Source organism: Anolis sagrei, chromosome 5 (genome assembly GCF_037176765.1).
Source record: "Anolis sagrei isolate rAnoSag1 chromosome 5, rAnoSag1.mat, whole genome shotgun sequence".
Taxonomy (NCBI): Eukaryota; Metazoa; Chordata; class Lepidosauria; order Squamata; family Dactyloidae; genus Anolis; species Anolis sagrei.
In genome coordinates, this window is record NC_090025.1 from 196,215,601 (window position 1) to 196,232,442 (window position 16,842).

The 16,842-nt window shown below is 46.3% G+C and overlaps 1 pseudogene; it reads left to right on the top strand.

Annotated features, from left to right (window-relative positions):
* The window catches only part of LOC132777323 (interferon-induced protein with tetratricopeptide repeats 5-like), a 10,700-nt pseudogene extending 2,111 nt beyond the window's left edge, over positions 1-8,589 (top strand).
* The last annotated feature ends 8,253 nt before the right edge of the window (positions 8,590-16,842 follow it).

Below are 16,842 nucleotides of genomic sequence, written 5' to 3' on the forward strand. Positions count from 1 at the left end.
ACTTTACGTCCTGGTGTGGTTTGGCCGGGGATGGACCATGGATTATGGGACTTGCAGTACCATTGCTCAATTCTTCAGACCACTGCAACCCTCATCCAATTACCAATAAATACCAAACTTGGCACACTGAGTCTCCATGACCCACATCCAGGTGCAGTTTGAAGGAGGATGCACCATGGACGATGGGACTTGCAATACCTGCACTCCCTTCCTAAGACCATTACAACTGCCAACGATGATGGATCAAGACCACAATTTACACAGAGAGCCTGCATAACTCACTCTACATCCTGGAGTGGTTTGGAAGAATTTTACAATGGATGATGGGACTTGCAGTCACTTCACTCACTTCCTGAGACCACTGAGACCCTTGCCAATGACTCATCAAGACTAAACTTGGCACATGGAGCTTCAATGACCCACTCTACATCCTGGAGCAGTTTGGAGGACGACAGACCATGGATGATGGGACCTAAAGTACCTCCACTACCCAAGACTGCTGCAAAACTCATCTAATGACCAATCAAGACCAACGTTGGCACACAGAGCCCCCATGACCCACTCTACATCCTGCTGCAGTTTTGGAGAAGGGTGGACCATGGATGACGGAACTTCCAGTACCTTCACTCACATTCTGAGACCTCTGCAAACCTCATCCAATGACGGATCAAGACCAAACTTGGCACATAGACCTCTCATGACCCACTTTACGTCCTGGTGTTGTTTAGAAAAATTTGGAGATGGATGATGGGACTTGCAGTACCTTTGCTCACTTCCTGAGACCACTGAGACCCTCGCTAATGACTAATCAAGACTAAACTTGGCACATGGAGCTCCAATGACCCACTCTACATCCTGCTGCAGTTTGGAGGAGGACAGACCATGGATAATGGGACTTCAAGTACCTCCACTCCCTTCCAAAGATTGCTGCAACCCTCTTCTAATGACCAATCAAGACCACACTTGGCACACAGAGCCCCCATGATCCACTCTACATCCTGCTGCAGTTTGAAAGGGGATGGACCTTGGATGATGGGACTTGCAGTACCTTCACTCACTTACTGACACCACTGCCACCCTCATCTAATGACTTATAAAGACCAAACTTGGCACACAGAGGCCCCATGACCCTCTCTATATCCTGCTGCTGTTTGTAGGAGGGTGGCCCATGGATGATGGGACTTCAAGTACCTTCACTCACTTCCTGAAAATAATGCAGCAGTTATCCAAAGACCAATAAAGACCAAACTTGGCATACAGAACCGCCATTACCCACTTTCTCTAATAACCCGGGCAACGCCGGGTCCCCAAGCTAGTATATAATATAAATTAGAGCAGAACGTCAGTTATTTGGTTGCCGTTCAATGCAAGAAGTTGTGCATTGGAAATGATGTGCCAATGTCTCCCGATGAGAAATCTCCAGCCCTGAAAGTGAGGGCAAACGGTCAACTTGGGAAAAGTGACCAAAGTGGTCACACCTTTCGGGGTGATGCTCTAACGCCCGAAGTCCACATAAACCTGATTCAAAAAGCAAACATTATAATCTCTAACGTCACTTCGCCCTTAGTTCAAATGCCCAGCGCTGCCCTTTCCCTTCTTCCCCGGCTAGGTTTCTCTTTCAGAATGGGGCAAGGCGTTGCTATAAGAAGAGGGATGCCCAGCAAGAGGCACCCATTGTGCCGATACCATCCGGACATCTATGCTTTCTTTGTCTCGTGGCTGCTGGACCACAGGGAAGACCAAGGCCTTGACTCCTGGAACATCTCATTCCACCGGTTACAAGAAGAAAGCAGAATGAAGTAAGAGGTTTTGGTCGACGGAGCTTCCACTAAACTCCGAAATTGGTTCTCAAAAAGCAGTGTTCCGTCTTCCAGGAGCTTGGTTTGCATTGCCTTTTAGCTGCATGGGATAGCATTCCTTTGCATTTCCCCTGGGTTGCTATAGACCAGGGGTCCCCAAACTACGGCCCGCGGGCCACTTCTGGCCTGCCAAGGGCCGTGATCCAGCCCGCGGAGGAGGAGCGCCCCCCCCCCCACACAGTGCCCCTCCGTTGGCTGGCTCACGCTATCCGTCAGGCCCGATGGACAGCGCGAGCCAGCCAAGGGAGGCTGCTCCACATGGTCTACTCGCGCGTAAAGCACCTCACGAGGTGCGTTACTTGCAAGTAGGCCACACGGGCCTGAAGGACAGCCTGAGCCAGCCAAGGGAGGCTGCCCTGACGCTCCATGCAGTCATGCTGGCCACATGACCTTGGAGGTGTCTACGGACAACGCTGGCTCTTCGACTTAGAAATGCAGATGAGCACCACACCCCAGAGTCAGACATGACTGGAATTCATGTCAGAGGAAAACCTTTAACCAGGAAAATCTTGGAAGATCCAGGGTGGGAGAAAGAACTCTTGTCTGTTGGAGGTAGGTATGAATGTTTCAATTGGCCACCTTGATTGCCATTTCATAGCCTGACAGTTTTTAGGGAGAATCCTTTGTTAGAGGTGATTAGCTGGCCCCGATTGTTTCTTGTCTGGAGTTCCCCTGTGTTTGAGTGTTGTTCTTTATTTACAGTTTTCCTTAATACTGGTAGCCAGATTTTGTTCAGACTCGAAATAGGAAGATTTCCCATTCTCTGCTCCTGGAATTACTGCCTAAAGAGGGCTAGAAAGAACCCCCTCCCTCGAAGGGCCCTTCCACACAGCAAAATAAGATATGTGCAATGTGCATAGGAATTTTTTAATTGATTTTTTTAAAAAAACTATAGTCCGTCCCTCCATCGGTCTGAGGGACAGTAAACTGGCCCCTGGTTTAAAAAGTTTGAGGACCCCAGCTATAGACCCAGCAGCACCCTGGAAGCTAAACAGTATCAGAGTCTGGAAAGCCAGGCTGCAGGCCCTCTGCAGTTATTGGTTTAGAAAGTATCTCTTTGGGTTTGGAGTCCACCTTTTTTTCCTGGGGTTGAGATCTCCATTTTGGAATCTCCCTTGCCTCCTTCAGTAGAGAAAAGAGCCTCAGATGTGCTGTTGGTCAGGCAGGGAGCTCTGAAAAACCCATTGTGAGAACCATTGAGTATAATTGAGTCATAGATAGAAAATGAGTAAAAGAAAAGCAATTGAGCTATTGAGTTATAGAAAGATATTGAGTTATATATAGAGAGAGATATTAAGATATTGAGATAGTAATTGAGTTATTGAGTTATAGAGGAATAGAGAGAAATAGGTTCTTGTGGGTTTTTTCGGGCTATAGAGCCATGTTCCAGAGGCATTTCTCCTGACATTTCGCCTGCATCTATGGCAAGCATCCTCAGAGGTAGTGAGGTCTGTTGGAATTAGGACAATGGGTTTATATATCTGTGGAATGGCTGGGGTGGGGCAAGGAGCTCTTCCCTGCTGCAGTTAGGTGTGAATGTTTCAGCTGATCACCTTCATTAGCATTTGAAGGCCTGCCTGAGCCTGGGAAAATCTCTTGCTGGGAGGTGTTAATCTGTGCCTGGTTGTTTCCTCTCTGTTGTTTTGCTGTTGCAATTTTTGAGTTTTTTAATACTGGTAGCCAGATTTTGTTCATTTTCATGGTTTCCTCCTTTCTGTTGAAATTGTCCACATGCTTGTGGATTTCAATGGCTTCTCTGTGTAGTCTGACATGGTGGTTGTGAGAGTGGTCCAGCATTTCTGTGTTCTCAAATAATATGCTGTGTCCAGGCTGGTTCCTCAGGTGCTCTGCTATGGCTGACTTCTCCGGTTGAAGTAGTCTGCAGTGCCTTTCATGTTCCTTGATGCGTGTCTGGGCAATGCTGCGTTTGGTGGTCCCTATGGAGACTTGTCCACAGAGAGAAATAGTTATTGATTACTATTGAGCGTTACTTCATCTCCAAAACTGACCTTGTGCTTAGATAGGGAAAGACCTGTTCTTTCTAACCATAGCAGCTCAGGGTTAGGGTGAAATATCTCAGGATTTTTTCTACCATTTGGAGAAAGGTTACCTCAGTAATTGAAGAAAAGGGGAAAGAAAGAACATCTCTATGGTTTCTCAAATAGACTGTTTGTGTTGTAACTTTATCAAGCTGTGCCAAGTCTGCCAAGGACTTTGGAAATAAATATTTTGTTGATGTTCATATTTTGACTGGCATCAGTTGCTGAAAGTATTGAGTTATTGCTTCAAAGAAACAGCGGTTCACCCAGATAAAGAGAGAAGCATATCTTAGTTTTAATGTTATAGGTTCTGGGTGTGACGGCACAAGCAGAAAGGCACAAGGTGGACCTCAGGTGTATCCACACTGTAGAATGAATGCATTTCGATACCACTTTAACGACAATGGGTGCATTACACCATAGAATGAAAGCAGTTGTTCCTACTTGGACTGTCAGGGCTCAATGCTATGGAATCCTAGGAGTTGTAGTTTTCATTCTTGGGCGGGGAAAGGTGAAAGACCTTGTAAAACTACAACTCCAGGATTCCATAGGGAAGTTAAAGTGGTGTCAAACTGAATTCATTCTACAGGGCAAATGCACCCTATAGCTCAACACTATGGCATCCGAAGAGTTTTAGTGTGGTGATGCACCAGGACTCTGTGGTAGAGAAGGCGAGAGAACTTAGAAAACTCCAGCTTCTAGGGTGCTATAGCATTGAGCCAGGGCAGTTCAAGTGGTTTCAAACTGTGTTAATTCAACAGTGTAGGTGCACTCTGAGAACAGAAATTAAAGAATGGTGGTTCAATAGGAATTGGGTTGAAAATCACCCCCAGGAGTCAGTCTCCAGCTGTGGTTTTGGGAATTGCTTTCTCTTTCCCTTCTCAGCTTTGAAGGGAGGTATTCTCCAATGCTCCCAATTTGACAAGGACAGCCCCTATTAGTCCCCTGCCATCCTACTTTTTCCAGCTGCTATTAAAATGTTCTGAGTTTCCTCTACTGCTTCCTTCTCTTTCCTCTACTGCTTCCTGTGGTTACTGAATTCAAGACACAAAAGGGCTTTTTCCTTCCCTTTTTCTCTTTCCTTCTCTCCTTCCTTCATAGAATCCTAGAATCAAAGAGTTGGAAAAGACCTCCTGAGCCATCATCCAGTCCAACCCCATTCTGCCAAGAAGCAGGAATATTGCATTCAAATCACCCCTGACAGATGGCCATCCAGCCCCTGTTTAAAAGCTTCCAAAAAAGGAGCCTCCACCACACTCCGGGGCAGAGAGTCCCACTGCTGAACGACTCTCACAGTCAGGAAGTTCTTCCTCGTGTTCAGATGGAATCTCCTCTCTTGTAGTTTGAAGCCATTGTTCCACGTCCTAGTCTCCATGGAAGCGGAAAACAAGCTTGCTCCCTCCTCCTCCCTGTGGCTTCCTCTCACATATTTATACATGGCTATCATATCTCCTCTCAGCCTTCTCTTCTTCAGGCTAAACATGCCCAGTTCCCTAAGCCGCTCCTCATAGGGCTTGTTCTACAGACCCTTGATCATTTTAGTCGCCCTCCTCTGGACACATTCCAGCTTGTCAATATCTCTCTTCAATTGTGGAGCCCTGAATTGGACACAATATTCCAGGTGTGGTCTAACCAGAGCAGAATAGAGCATGGGGAGCATGACTTCCCTAGACCTAGACACTAGGCTCCTATTGATGCAGGGCAAAATCTCATTGGCTTTTTTTGCAGCCACATCACAATCCTGGCTCATGCTTAACTTGTGGTCCACGAGGACTCCAAGATCTTTTTCACACGTACTGCTCTCGAGCCAGGCATTGTCCCCCATTTTGTATCTTTGCATTTTGTTTTTCCTGCCAAAGTGGAGTCTCTTGCATTTGTCCCTGTTGAACTTCATTTTGTTAGTTTTGGCCCTTCATCTCTCTAATCTGTCAAGATAGTTTTGAATCCTGCTCCTGTCCTCTGGAGTCTTGGCTCTCCCTCCCAATTTGGTGTCATCTGCAAACTTGATGATCCTGCCTTCTCGCCCTTCATCTCAGTCATCATCTCAGAAGGAATGAAGATGTTCCTTCTCTTCCTTCCCCACTTTTCTTTCCCTTCCCCTACTCCCCTTTCTTCCTTCTCTACCTATTCTTGGACTGCAACTCCCAGCAGTCCTCGTGATCTACCTACCTACCCACCTATCTATCTATCTATCTATCTATCTATCTATCTACCTACCTACCTACCTACCTACCTACCTACCTACCTACCTACCTTATCTGTCTGTCTGTCTGTCTGTCTGTCTGTCTGTCTGTCTGTCTGTCTACCTCCCTCCCTCCCTCCCTTATCTATCTATCTATCTATCTATCTATCTATCTATCTATCTACCTACCTACCTACCTACCTATCTCTATCTAATCTATCTATCTGGAGGATTGCTGAGAGTTGCAGTCCAGGAATAGGAAATTGGGAATACGCAGGGACTGGGATGCTCTCAAAGAAATCCAAGGAGAAGAAAGCTTGCAGCTTGGAAGCCAGGCAAGAGATTTGAAGGATTTTCTGGAGGCAGCACTAATGGAATTGTTCCAGGAGTTGCATGTGACATCTGTAGACTGTCCACGTTTCGCAGCTGTATAGCAGGGTTGGGAGGACAATGGCTTTATAAACAAGCACCTTGGTCTCCCTACGGATGTCCCGGTCCTCAAACACTCTCTGCTTCATTCGGAAAAATACTGCACTCGCAGAGCTCAGGCGGTGTTGTAGTTCAGTGTCAATATTGACCTTTGTGGAGAGGTGGCTGCCAAGGGAACGGAAAGGTCCACATTTTCTAATGTTACACCATTAAGTTGTATCTCTGGCATTGGAGAGGGATTTTGGCTGGTGAGCACTTTGGTTTTCTCGATGTTCAATGAGAGGCTGAGCTTCTCGTATTCTTCTGCAAAGATGTTTAGAGTGGCTTGTAGGTCTTCTTCGGAATGCGCACACATGACGTTGCCATCAGCATATTGGAGTTCTATAACAGATAATAAAATAAGATAATAAAATCTACATCCTGACAACAAGGATTTGAATAAAGTCATCGTTTTCCTTGTAAGTGAGAGTTTCATTGCAGAGACTGGCTAGGTGCCTCACCCTACAGCTGCGTGGCAGAAAGCAGTTGGACTGGATGGCTCTCATGGTTTCTTCTAACCCTATAATTCCATGGTCCTAACTTAAGCTGATACATAGGCTTTCCTTCTGTGTCTGGTTGTCAGGAAACTTCAGTTCTTCATGCTCCTCACCCTTTCTCCCCGTTTTTCCTCTCTTCTCTTGGCAGCAATCAGCCATTGAAGAAGAAGCTCCAGAGCCTGCAGTGCCATTTTACCTGGCACTTGGAGGTCAAGGACAAAGTGGAGGCTCGACACGTCCTGCAGATGTTGGCTCTCCGCCTGGAGCACACCACATTCCCCAACCGGGGCACTTACCTGGCCATGAAGGCCTACCTCCACCACCTCCAAGAGGACTACAGTGAAGCATTGGAGAGCCTTCAAAAAGCGGAGGAGGTTCTCCGGGAAGACCACCCCACCAACTTCTCCTGCCAGGAGGAACACCCCACCAACTTCTCCCGCCAAGCCCTAGTGACCTGTGGCAACTTTGCCTGGATTTATTACCACTTGACCAACTACGAGAAGGTGGAGCTCTACCTGGAGCGGATCCATGAGATTTGCCAAGCTCTCTCCAGCCCCGAGCCCTACTCTGTTGCAATCCCTGAAATCCATGCCCAGAAAGGGTGGTCCCTGCTGGCTTGGGGCTTCCGGAATGGACAGGAGGCCCAGGAGTGTTTCCAGTTGGCCCTGAGAGGAGATGGGTCCAATGGGGAATACCAGGCAGGTCTGACATTCTCTGCCTACGCCTTCTGGTGTCACAATTGGAAGGAAGGTGCAAAAGAAGTCCAAAGATTGTTGGAAGAAGTCCTTGATCACCAGCCTCAAAATGCTGAAGCCAAGGTGTATTTGGCCAACGTAATACAGACAAAAAACAGGCAGAGAGTGAACAAAGAACTCGAAAGAGCCAAGAGCTTGGTGGAGGATGTGGCCCAGAAGAGCCTCAACCCAGAGGTCCTGAGAAATGCTGCCAAAGTGTGGGGTTATTTATCCCTACCTCTATCTTGGGCAATTGCAGTTCTGAAGAAAGCCATAGCCCTGAGTCCTAACTACCAAATGCTTTACTATGACCTTGGTGTCTGCTACAAGAATTAGATGAAGAAGGCATCATGGGAAGAAAGAGACGAGCTTGTAGCAGCAGCTATTGAGAGCTCCAAGCAGGCTTTGGAAAAGGATCCTTCATCCGTGTTCTCCCAGCTGGAGTTGGCCAAATTGTACGGGGAGACGTCCTTGGCTGATGAGGAAGAGATTTACCAGAACCTGATGGAGGATCTCCCCAACTTCAGCCAACGATGCCAGCAGGCCATCTACTTGCACTGGGGGGACTTCCTGCTCCACAAGAAAAGAAACAAAGAGGGGGCCCTGGAGATGTACACAAAGGGCTTCCAGATTTCAGGTGGTCATGGCAAGGAACAGTCTCAGCTGAAGAGCCGCCTCCTGAATCTAGCAACGTTGTTCCAGGAAGAGTCTGAAACACTGCAAGCCAACCAGATCCATGAAATGGTTGGGCTTCCACATGAAGAAAGATTTCAGACAAGGTTTGGAAGAATTCAAAAATCTCAAGAATGATCCAGAGATATGGATTAGTCCTATCATTTCCAGAGGAATTGGAGAAGTCTTCATCTGGAGCAGAGATCTCAATCCTACTTATGATACTAGTGGAGGATCCATCGTTGCTTGCTTTTTTCTGTAGAAGACCTCTTTGTAACCACGGAAAGGACTTCCTTGGAAGATGGTAGCCATTTAGAGGGACCACCACCATGGATCCTTACCCTGCTAGCAAAGTTGGACTAGATGGGTTGTCATGTTCCTTCCATCTCCTTGACCTTCCCAATGCCACACATGCCACAAATTTGGAGATTTGCCACCCAAAAGACCCCTATATCCTGCAAATGGCTTGGCTGTTTTTGAATCTTTCTTCTCTGTCTTTTTTGTCATAGATGCAAATGTTATGTGTCCAAAGATTTTAGAAATGCAAAAAAATCCAGAATCTGTCATTTCCAGATTTGTTGGAGATCTAGCAATGGAAAGCAATAAAAGAAAACGAATCCAATGTTTCACTTGTGTAATATTGCTCAAGCGTTTTAATGTTTTGACTATAACATTGGGACTCACGGCTGTGTCCCTTTAACAGGCAACCACTGGGCCCTACTGGCTGTGAGGAATGGTGGGAGTTGAAGTCCAGAAGTTTGCCCATGTCTGAACTAAGGCCGCTATCCAATTATATACAATGAGGCGAAGAGATCAAATACAACAGCGTTTCTCAACCTGGGAGTCGGGACCCCTAGAACTCGAAAGAGCCAAGAGCTTGGTGGAGGATGTGGCCCAGAAGAGCCTCAACCCAGAGGTCCTGAGAAATGCTGCCAAAGTGTGGGGTTATTTATCCCTACCTCTATCTTGGGCAATTGCACAAGGGGGTGCCAAAGGGGTCATCAAAGGCCATCAGAAAACACACTATTTTCTGTAGGTCATGGGGGTTCTGTGTGGGAAGTTTGGTTCAATTCCATCATTGGTGGGGTTCAGAATGCTCTTTGATTGTAGGTGAACTATAAATCCCAGCAACTACAACTCCCAAATGCCAAGGTCTATTTCCCCCAAATTCCATCTATGTTTATATTTGGGCATATGGAGTATTCGTGCCAAGTTTGGTCCAGATCCATCATTGTTTGAGTCCACAGTTCCCTCTAGATGTAGGTGAACTACAACTCCAAAAGTCAAAGTCAATGCCCACCAAACCTCTCTAGTGTATTCTGTTGGTCAGGGGAGTCCTGTGTGTCAAGTTTGGGTCAATTCAATCATTGGTGGAGTTCAGAATGCTCTTTGATTGTAGGTGAACTACAAATCTCAGCAACTACAACTCCCAAATGTCAAAATCATAGTTTTTTGAGTGATGGTCACTCCTTGTGCTGTGAGATGTTTTGTTGCCAAATTTGGTGTGATTTCGTTCATGGGTTCTTTTGTTTTTAAGGTACTCATTATGCACAGAGCATTTTTATATATATAGATGAGGCGAAGAGATCAAATACAACAGCGTTTCTCAACCTGGGGGTCGGGACCCCTAGGGGGGTCACAAGGGGGTGCTAAAGGGGTCATCAAAGGTCATCAGAAAACACACTATTTTCTGTAGGTCATGGGGGTTCTGTGTGGGAAGTTTGGCCCAGTTCTATTGTTGGTGGAGTTCAGAATACTCTTTGATTGTAGGTGAACTATAAATCCCAGCAACTACAACTCCCAATGTCAAGGTCTATTTCCCCCAAACTCTACCAGTGTTCACATGTGGGCACATTGAATATTTGTGCCAAGTTTGCTCCAGATCCATCATTGTTTGAGTCAACAGTGCTCTCTGGATGTAGGTGAACTACAACTCCAATACTCAAGGTCAATGCCCACTACACCCTTCCAGTATTTTCTGTGTCCTAGGAGTTCTGTGTGCCAAGTTTGGTTCAATTGCATCATTGGTGGCGTTCAGAATGCTCTTTGATTGTAGGTGAACTATAAATCCCAGCAACTACAAATGTCAAGGTCTATTTCCCCCAAACTCCACCAGTGTTCATATGTGGGCATATTATTTGTGCCAAGTTTGCTCCAGATCCATCATTGTTTGAGTCTACAGTGCTCTTTGGATGTAGGTGAACTACAACTCCAAAACTCAAGGTCAAGGCCCACTACACCCTTCCAGTATTTTCTGGAAGTGCCAGACTCTGTGATTTGCAGCTCAGGAAATGGAAGGTTTTCAGCGTGTGCACACAAACTATTTCATGCACACTTTTCTTCTCCTGTGTTCTTTTCTGGTGCTTGCCTTATCAGCATTTCAGAAGAGTAACTCACTTACTTAGGCGTTCCCTCATTGTCCGAGTAGGATAATCCTCCAGGGTGGGTCCATAGGGGATTGTGGAGCCCTATTCCTGATCTGCATCGTCTCCTGCAGTGAGGGCATCGGTTTCCAGGTGGAAGGCGGTCCCAGTTGGGGTTGGCTTGATGCGCCTTCCTCTGGGCATGTTTCTCTCTTTCGCCCTCCATTCATGCCTCTTCAAATTCTGCAGCACTGCTGGTCACAGCTGACCTCTATATGGAGCGCTCAAGGGCTAGGGCTTCCCAGTTATCAGTGTCTATGCCAGAGATGTTAAGGTTGGCTTTGAGCCCATCTTTCAATCTCTTTTCCTGCCCACCGACATTCCGTTTTCCGTTCTTGAGTTCGGAGTAGAGCAACTGCTTTGGGAGACCGTGGTCGGGCATCCAGACAATGTGGTCTGTCCAGCGGAGTTGATGGCGGAGGACCATCGCTTCGATACTGGTGGTCTTTGCTTCGTCCAGCATGCTGACATTTGTCTGCTTGTCTTCTTGGAGACCGTGGTTGGGCATCCGGACATCGTGGCCAGTCCAGCGGAGTTGATGGTGGAGGACCATCGCTTCGATACTGGTGGTCTTTGCTTCTTCCAGCACGCTGACATTTGTCTGCTTGTCTTCTTGGAAGACGTCTGTGTGTGAGTTTTTTCAATGTGTGGAGGTCAGTGCACAACTGATCAACACGCAGTCTTCACAGAGTGAGGATCCACAAGCGGCATAGTTTAACACGACGACAGTGGTTTCTCAATCTGTTGCGGCCTTCTTCCGCCTTCACAGCCATTGTCCTCCGCCTGCTCCGCGGTTGAGGTCTTTGGGTCTTCGGACTGCGCTTGGTCTGGAACCTCCCCTGTGGCCACTCCTGGGAGTGCACGACTCCAGTTGTTGTGCCTGCAGGTTCATTGGAACACGCAAGTGTCAGAGTATGTGTGCTGTCGCACGCTGGGCCTGTGCATAAGACTGTAGACAGGACATAAATTCTGTGTGCCCAACGGGACGCCGGGGCTGCCTCAGATTAAAGTCCTTGGATTTCCTTAAAACAGAGTCTTTAGATTGCTTAAAGGTTCAACAAAGTTCTTTATTAATGAAAACAAACAGGTACTTTAAGGCTTTCTTAACAGTCTATTGGCTCTTTCAATCTTGTCCACTGGGAACAGGCACTATCTTCATAAACTGTACATTAACTAATGGGGAAATCCTTAACTTCTAATCTGGGCAGTCTGCCTTTGCCTCTGTTGGCGTGGAGCCCCTACACCCGGTACCAACTGCGTCTGGCTTCCGTGAGTGACCCTTACCAAGCAGAGCTTTGTAGACTTCCAGGGGAAAAGGAGTTCAGGTTTCAGTGATGGTTGACTGAAGTCCCTCCGCAAAGGAGCTGTAAGGCTGTATGATCCTCGGCCAAGCTATGGGACCTTTCTCCCCGGCCAAGCTGTAGAAGACGAAGCTTTCTACAGGAGCTCTTGGTATTATGTCCTGTGTGAAAGGCTTCTCTGTGTGGACTGAACCCAAAAAGGCTCCTATTCCCTCCAAAACACAAAAAGGGGGCGGGACCAGGGAACCTAACTATAATTGACAGGTGGCTTGCCCTATGATTGCAGCCAAAAGAAGCCACCTATCTGCAGAGTCCCTGAAACTTAGGACTGCAACAAACATTCAATACAAAGCAAACAGAATTGGAGCTCCTGGTACAGCTGTACCTGCACAGTATGTATGTATTTTGAGCTGTGCTTTGTAGTTTTCAAAGTTAGTGATTATGTGCTTAGAAATGTAATGCTGTGATCTGCAATGTGCCGAGATGTAATTTCCTGTGTGGAAAGAGTTAACTGTATCGTGAAGGAGGAGTTGTAAATTTCAGTGTGGAGAGCGCTGTGTTATGTCGTATGTCATTATGTGTCATCACGTCTCTAAAGAATGTGGGAGTGAACAGTCTCAACTGTCTGAAGCCTGAAGTGGTTTGCAACGATCGGCCAGAGCAATGTAGCTGTTTTTGTTCTGGTGCAGCTGTACCAGGAACTCCAACTTTATTTGCTTTGTATTAAATGTTTGATTGCAGTCCTAGGTTTCAGGGACTCTTTTGGTTGCAGTCATAGGGCAAGTCACCTGTCCATCATGGTTAAATTTTGGTCCCGCCCCTTGCTCAGGGCAATTGGGAAGGCAATGGAGACATTTTTAGTTAGTCTCAGCAAGGAAATCTAATGTACAGTACGTGTGCAAGCTTCCCCTGTACAAAAGCTTCAACCCTCAAGATTTTCCAGGGGAGAACAGTCTTAAGAGCAAACCAGAGAACTCCAGGGAAGCCTCCCCAAAGCTTTGAGGACCTTCCCAGGGAAAACAGTCTTAAGAGCATCCAAGAATTTCCAGGGAAAAAGCCCTAAAGACCAAAGAACTCCAGCTAGAGAATATCTAAACCTTTACTGGTTGGTCCACTCGGTGCTTCGAGACGCAGTTCAACTCGGTAGCGGAGCCCACATCAGTAAGGGTTAGATTACAGTCAGCCTGGGAGAAGTTAAAAAGGGGATTTTCCTTTAAAGTAAAGAAGAAGTTATTGAAGACAGTTGCCTGTCCTTCGTGGGCAAGATTAGGAATTCACCAGTTACCTAAAAGCTTGGAATCATTTGCTTAACTTTACTGAAGACAAGAGAAGTTTCTGTTTGATTGTTCATTAATAAAGGGCTTTGTTATGCTTCATAAGCCATCTAAAGACTATTTGTGGTAAAAACCCTCTGAGAACTTCTCTTTAGGCCCCCTGGCTTCCCGCTGGGCAAAGGTTGCACATCCTGTTCTAGACAGGACAATTATTTACAGGCCCAGCACGCGACAGAACAGTTTTGTTTTCTTGTTTTCTTAGTTTTAGTGTTTTTAGTAAAAAAAAAAGTGTTTTTAGTTTTTGTTTTAAATAAACTAGGTTTTGATAGAAGATGCGTTTCAATGCCTTGTGTGTGTGTTGAGATCATTGACACTCCATCAACAGAAAGCCCCCTTACCGCGACAAGGTGACAGTCCATCAAGGGGAACCCCCTCTCTCTATAGCAGGGGTCCTCAAACTAAGGCTTTGGGGCCGGATATGGCCCTCCAAGGTTATTTACCCGGCCCTCACTCAGTTAGCCTAGGTCTGGTGGAGTCTCCTCGCTTCTCTGGAGATGGGACTGGATGGACATCAGTCGGGAGGGCTTGTGGGTTCTGTATTAGGCTTGGGCAATCCATGGTTCTAAATCAGTGTTTCTCAACCTGGGGGTTGGGACCCCTGAGGAGGTCATGAGGGGGTGTCAGAGGGGTCACCAAAGACCATCGGAAAATATAGTATTTTCTGTTGGTCATGGGGATTCTGTGTGGGAAGTTTGGCCCAATTCTATTGTTGGTTCGGTTCAGAATAATCACTAGGTTCTTGTGTGTTTTTTCGGGCTATAGGGCCATGTTCTAGAGGCATTTCTCCTGACGTTTCGCCTGCATCTATGGCAAGCATCCATAGATGCAGGCGAAACGTCAGGAGAAATGCCTCTAGAACATGGCCCTATAGCCCGAAAAAACACACAAGAACATAGTGAATCCAGCCATGAAAGCCTTCGACAATAGAATAATCATTGATTATAGGTGAACTATAAATCCCAGCAACTACAACTTCCAAATGTCAAGGTCTATTTCCACAAACTCCACATTTGGGTATATTATTTGTGCCAAGTTTTCTTCCAGATCCATCATTGTTTGAGTCCACAGTGCTCTCTGGATGTAGGTGAACTACAACTCCAAAACTCAAGGTCAATGCCCACCAAACCTTTCCAGTATTTTCTCTTGGTCATGGGAGTCATGTGTGCCAAGATTGGTTCAATTCCATCATTGTTGGAGTACCGAATGCGCTTTGATTCTAGGTGAACTATAAATCCCAGCAACTACAACTTCCAAATGTCAAGGTCTATTTCCACAAACTCCACATTTGGGTATATTATTTGTGCCAAGTTTGTTCCAGATGCATCATTGTTTGAGTCCACAGTGCTCTCTGGATGTAGGTGAACTACAACTCCAAAACTCAAGGTCAATGCCCACCAAACCTTTCCAGTATTTTCTCTTGGTCATGGGAGTCATGTGTGCCAAGATTGGTTCAATTCCATCATTGTTGGAGTACTGAATGCGCTTTGATTCTAGGTGAACTATAAATCCCAGCAACTACAACTTCCAAATGTCAAGGTCTATTTCCACAAACTCCACATTTGGGTATATTATTTGTGCCAAGTTTTCTTCCAGATCCATCATTGTTTGAGTCCACAGTGCTCTCTGGATGTAGGTGAACTACAACTCCAAAACTCAAGGTCAATGCCCACCAAACCTTTCCAGTATTTTCTCTTGGTCATGGGAGTCATGTGTGCCAAGATTGGTTCAATTCCATCATTGTTGGAGTACCAAATGCGCTTTGATTCTAGGTGAACTATAAATCCCAGCAACTACAACTTCCAAATGTCAAGGTCTATTTCCACGAACTCCACATTTGGGTATATTATTTGTGCCAAGTTTTCTTCCAGATCTGTCATTGTTTGAGTCCACAGTGCTCTCTGGATGTAGGTGAACTACAACTCCAAAACTCAAGGTCAATGCCCACCAAACCTTTCCAGTATTTTCTCTTGGTCATGGGAGTCATGTGTGCCAAGATTGGTTCAATTCCATCATTGTTGGAGTACCAAATGCACTTTGATTGTAGGTGAACTATAAATCCCAGCAACTACAACTCCCAAATTTGGATGTATCGGGTATTTGTGCCCAATTTGGTCCAGTGAATGATAATCCATCCTGCATATCGGATACTGACATTACGATTCAGAACAGTTGCAAAATCACAGTTATGAAGTAGCAACGAAAATAATGTTATGGTTGGGGGTCAGCACAACCTGAGGAACTCTATTAAGGGGTCGCGGCATTAGGAAGTTTGAGAAACACTGTTCTAAATGGTTCTAAAGTACTTAAAAAACTAAAGTTCTGGTGGTGAAAATTTCAGAACACTAACAAAACGCTCAAAATTTCATTATAAATGGCAGTTCCTCATTGGTTCTTGTGATGATGTGTATTTTTATTCCTATAGTCATGTATTGTTTAGGATAGCCAACCGGTTAAAGGGTCAAATGCGGCCAACAGACTGACAAGTTGCTGATAAGTTACTCTTATCTTAAGGGGGAGCTGTCTTCATAGACCTGTCAGCAGCCTATGATACTGTGAAGCACCGCCTCCTCCTGAGAAAAATGTACAATATCACAAAGGACGACCACCTCACCCGCCTCATAGGAAACCTGCTACAAAACAGGAGCTTTTTTGTTGAGTTCCAGGACCAGAGAAGCAGATGGCGGAAACAGAAGAACGGCCTGCCTCAGGGGAGCATGCTTGCTCCATCCATGTTCAACATCGACACAAATGACCAGCCACTGCCAGAAGGGACAGAGAGTTTCATCTATGCTGATGATCGTGCCATCACCGCTCAAGCAAGGAGCTTTGAGGTGGTAGAACAGGTTGCTTTCCGAAGCTCTAGGTGCTCTTACTGCCTATTACAGGAAAACCAGCTGATCCCCAACCCATCTAAAACACAGACATGTGCCTTTCATCTCAAGAACAGAGAAGCATCCCGAGCTCTGAAGATCACCTGGGAAGGAATCCCACTGGAGCATTGCAGTGTGGAGTGCCTCTGGTATTGCCGCAAGGAGATCCTCCATTGTGCATGTGGCAGGGCTCAGGTTGCATTGCAGGTTTGCTCTTCTCCACACTCGCATGTCAAGGATTCCATTTTGTGGCCCCATTTCTTGAGGTTAGCTCTGCATCTCGTGGTGCCAGAGCGCAGTTTGTTCAGCGCCTTCCAAGTCGCCCAGTCCTCTGTGTGCCCAGGGGGGAGTCTCTCATTTGGTATCAGCCATGGGTTGAGGTTCTGGGTTTGAGCCTGCCACTTTTGGACTCTCACTTGCTGAGGTGTCCTCCTGGGCACACAGAAGACTGGGCAATTATTTA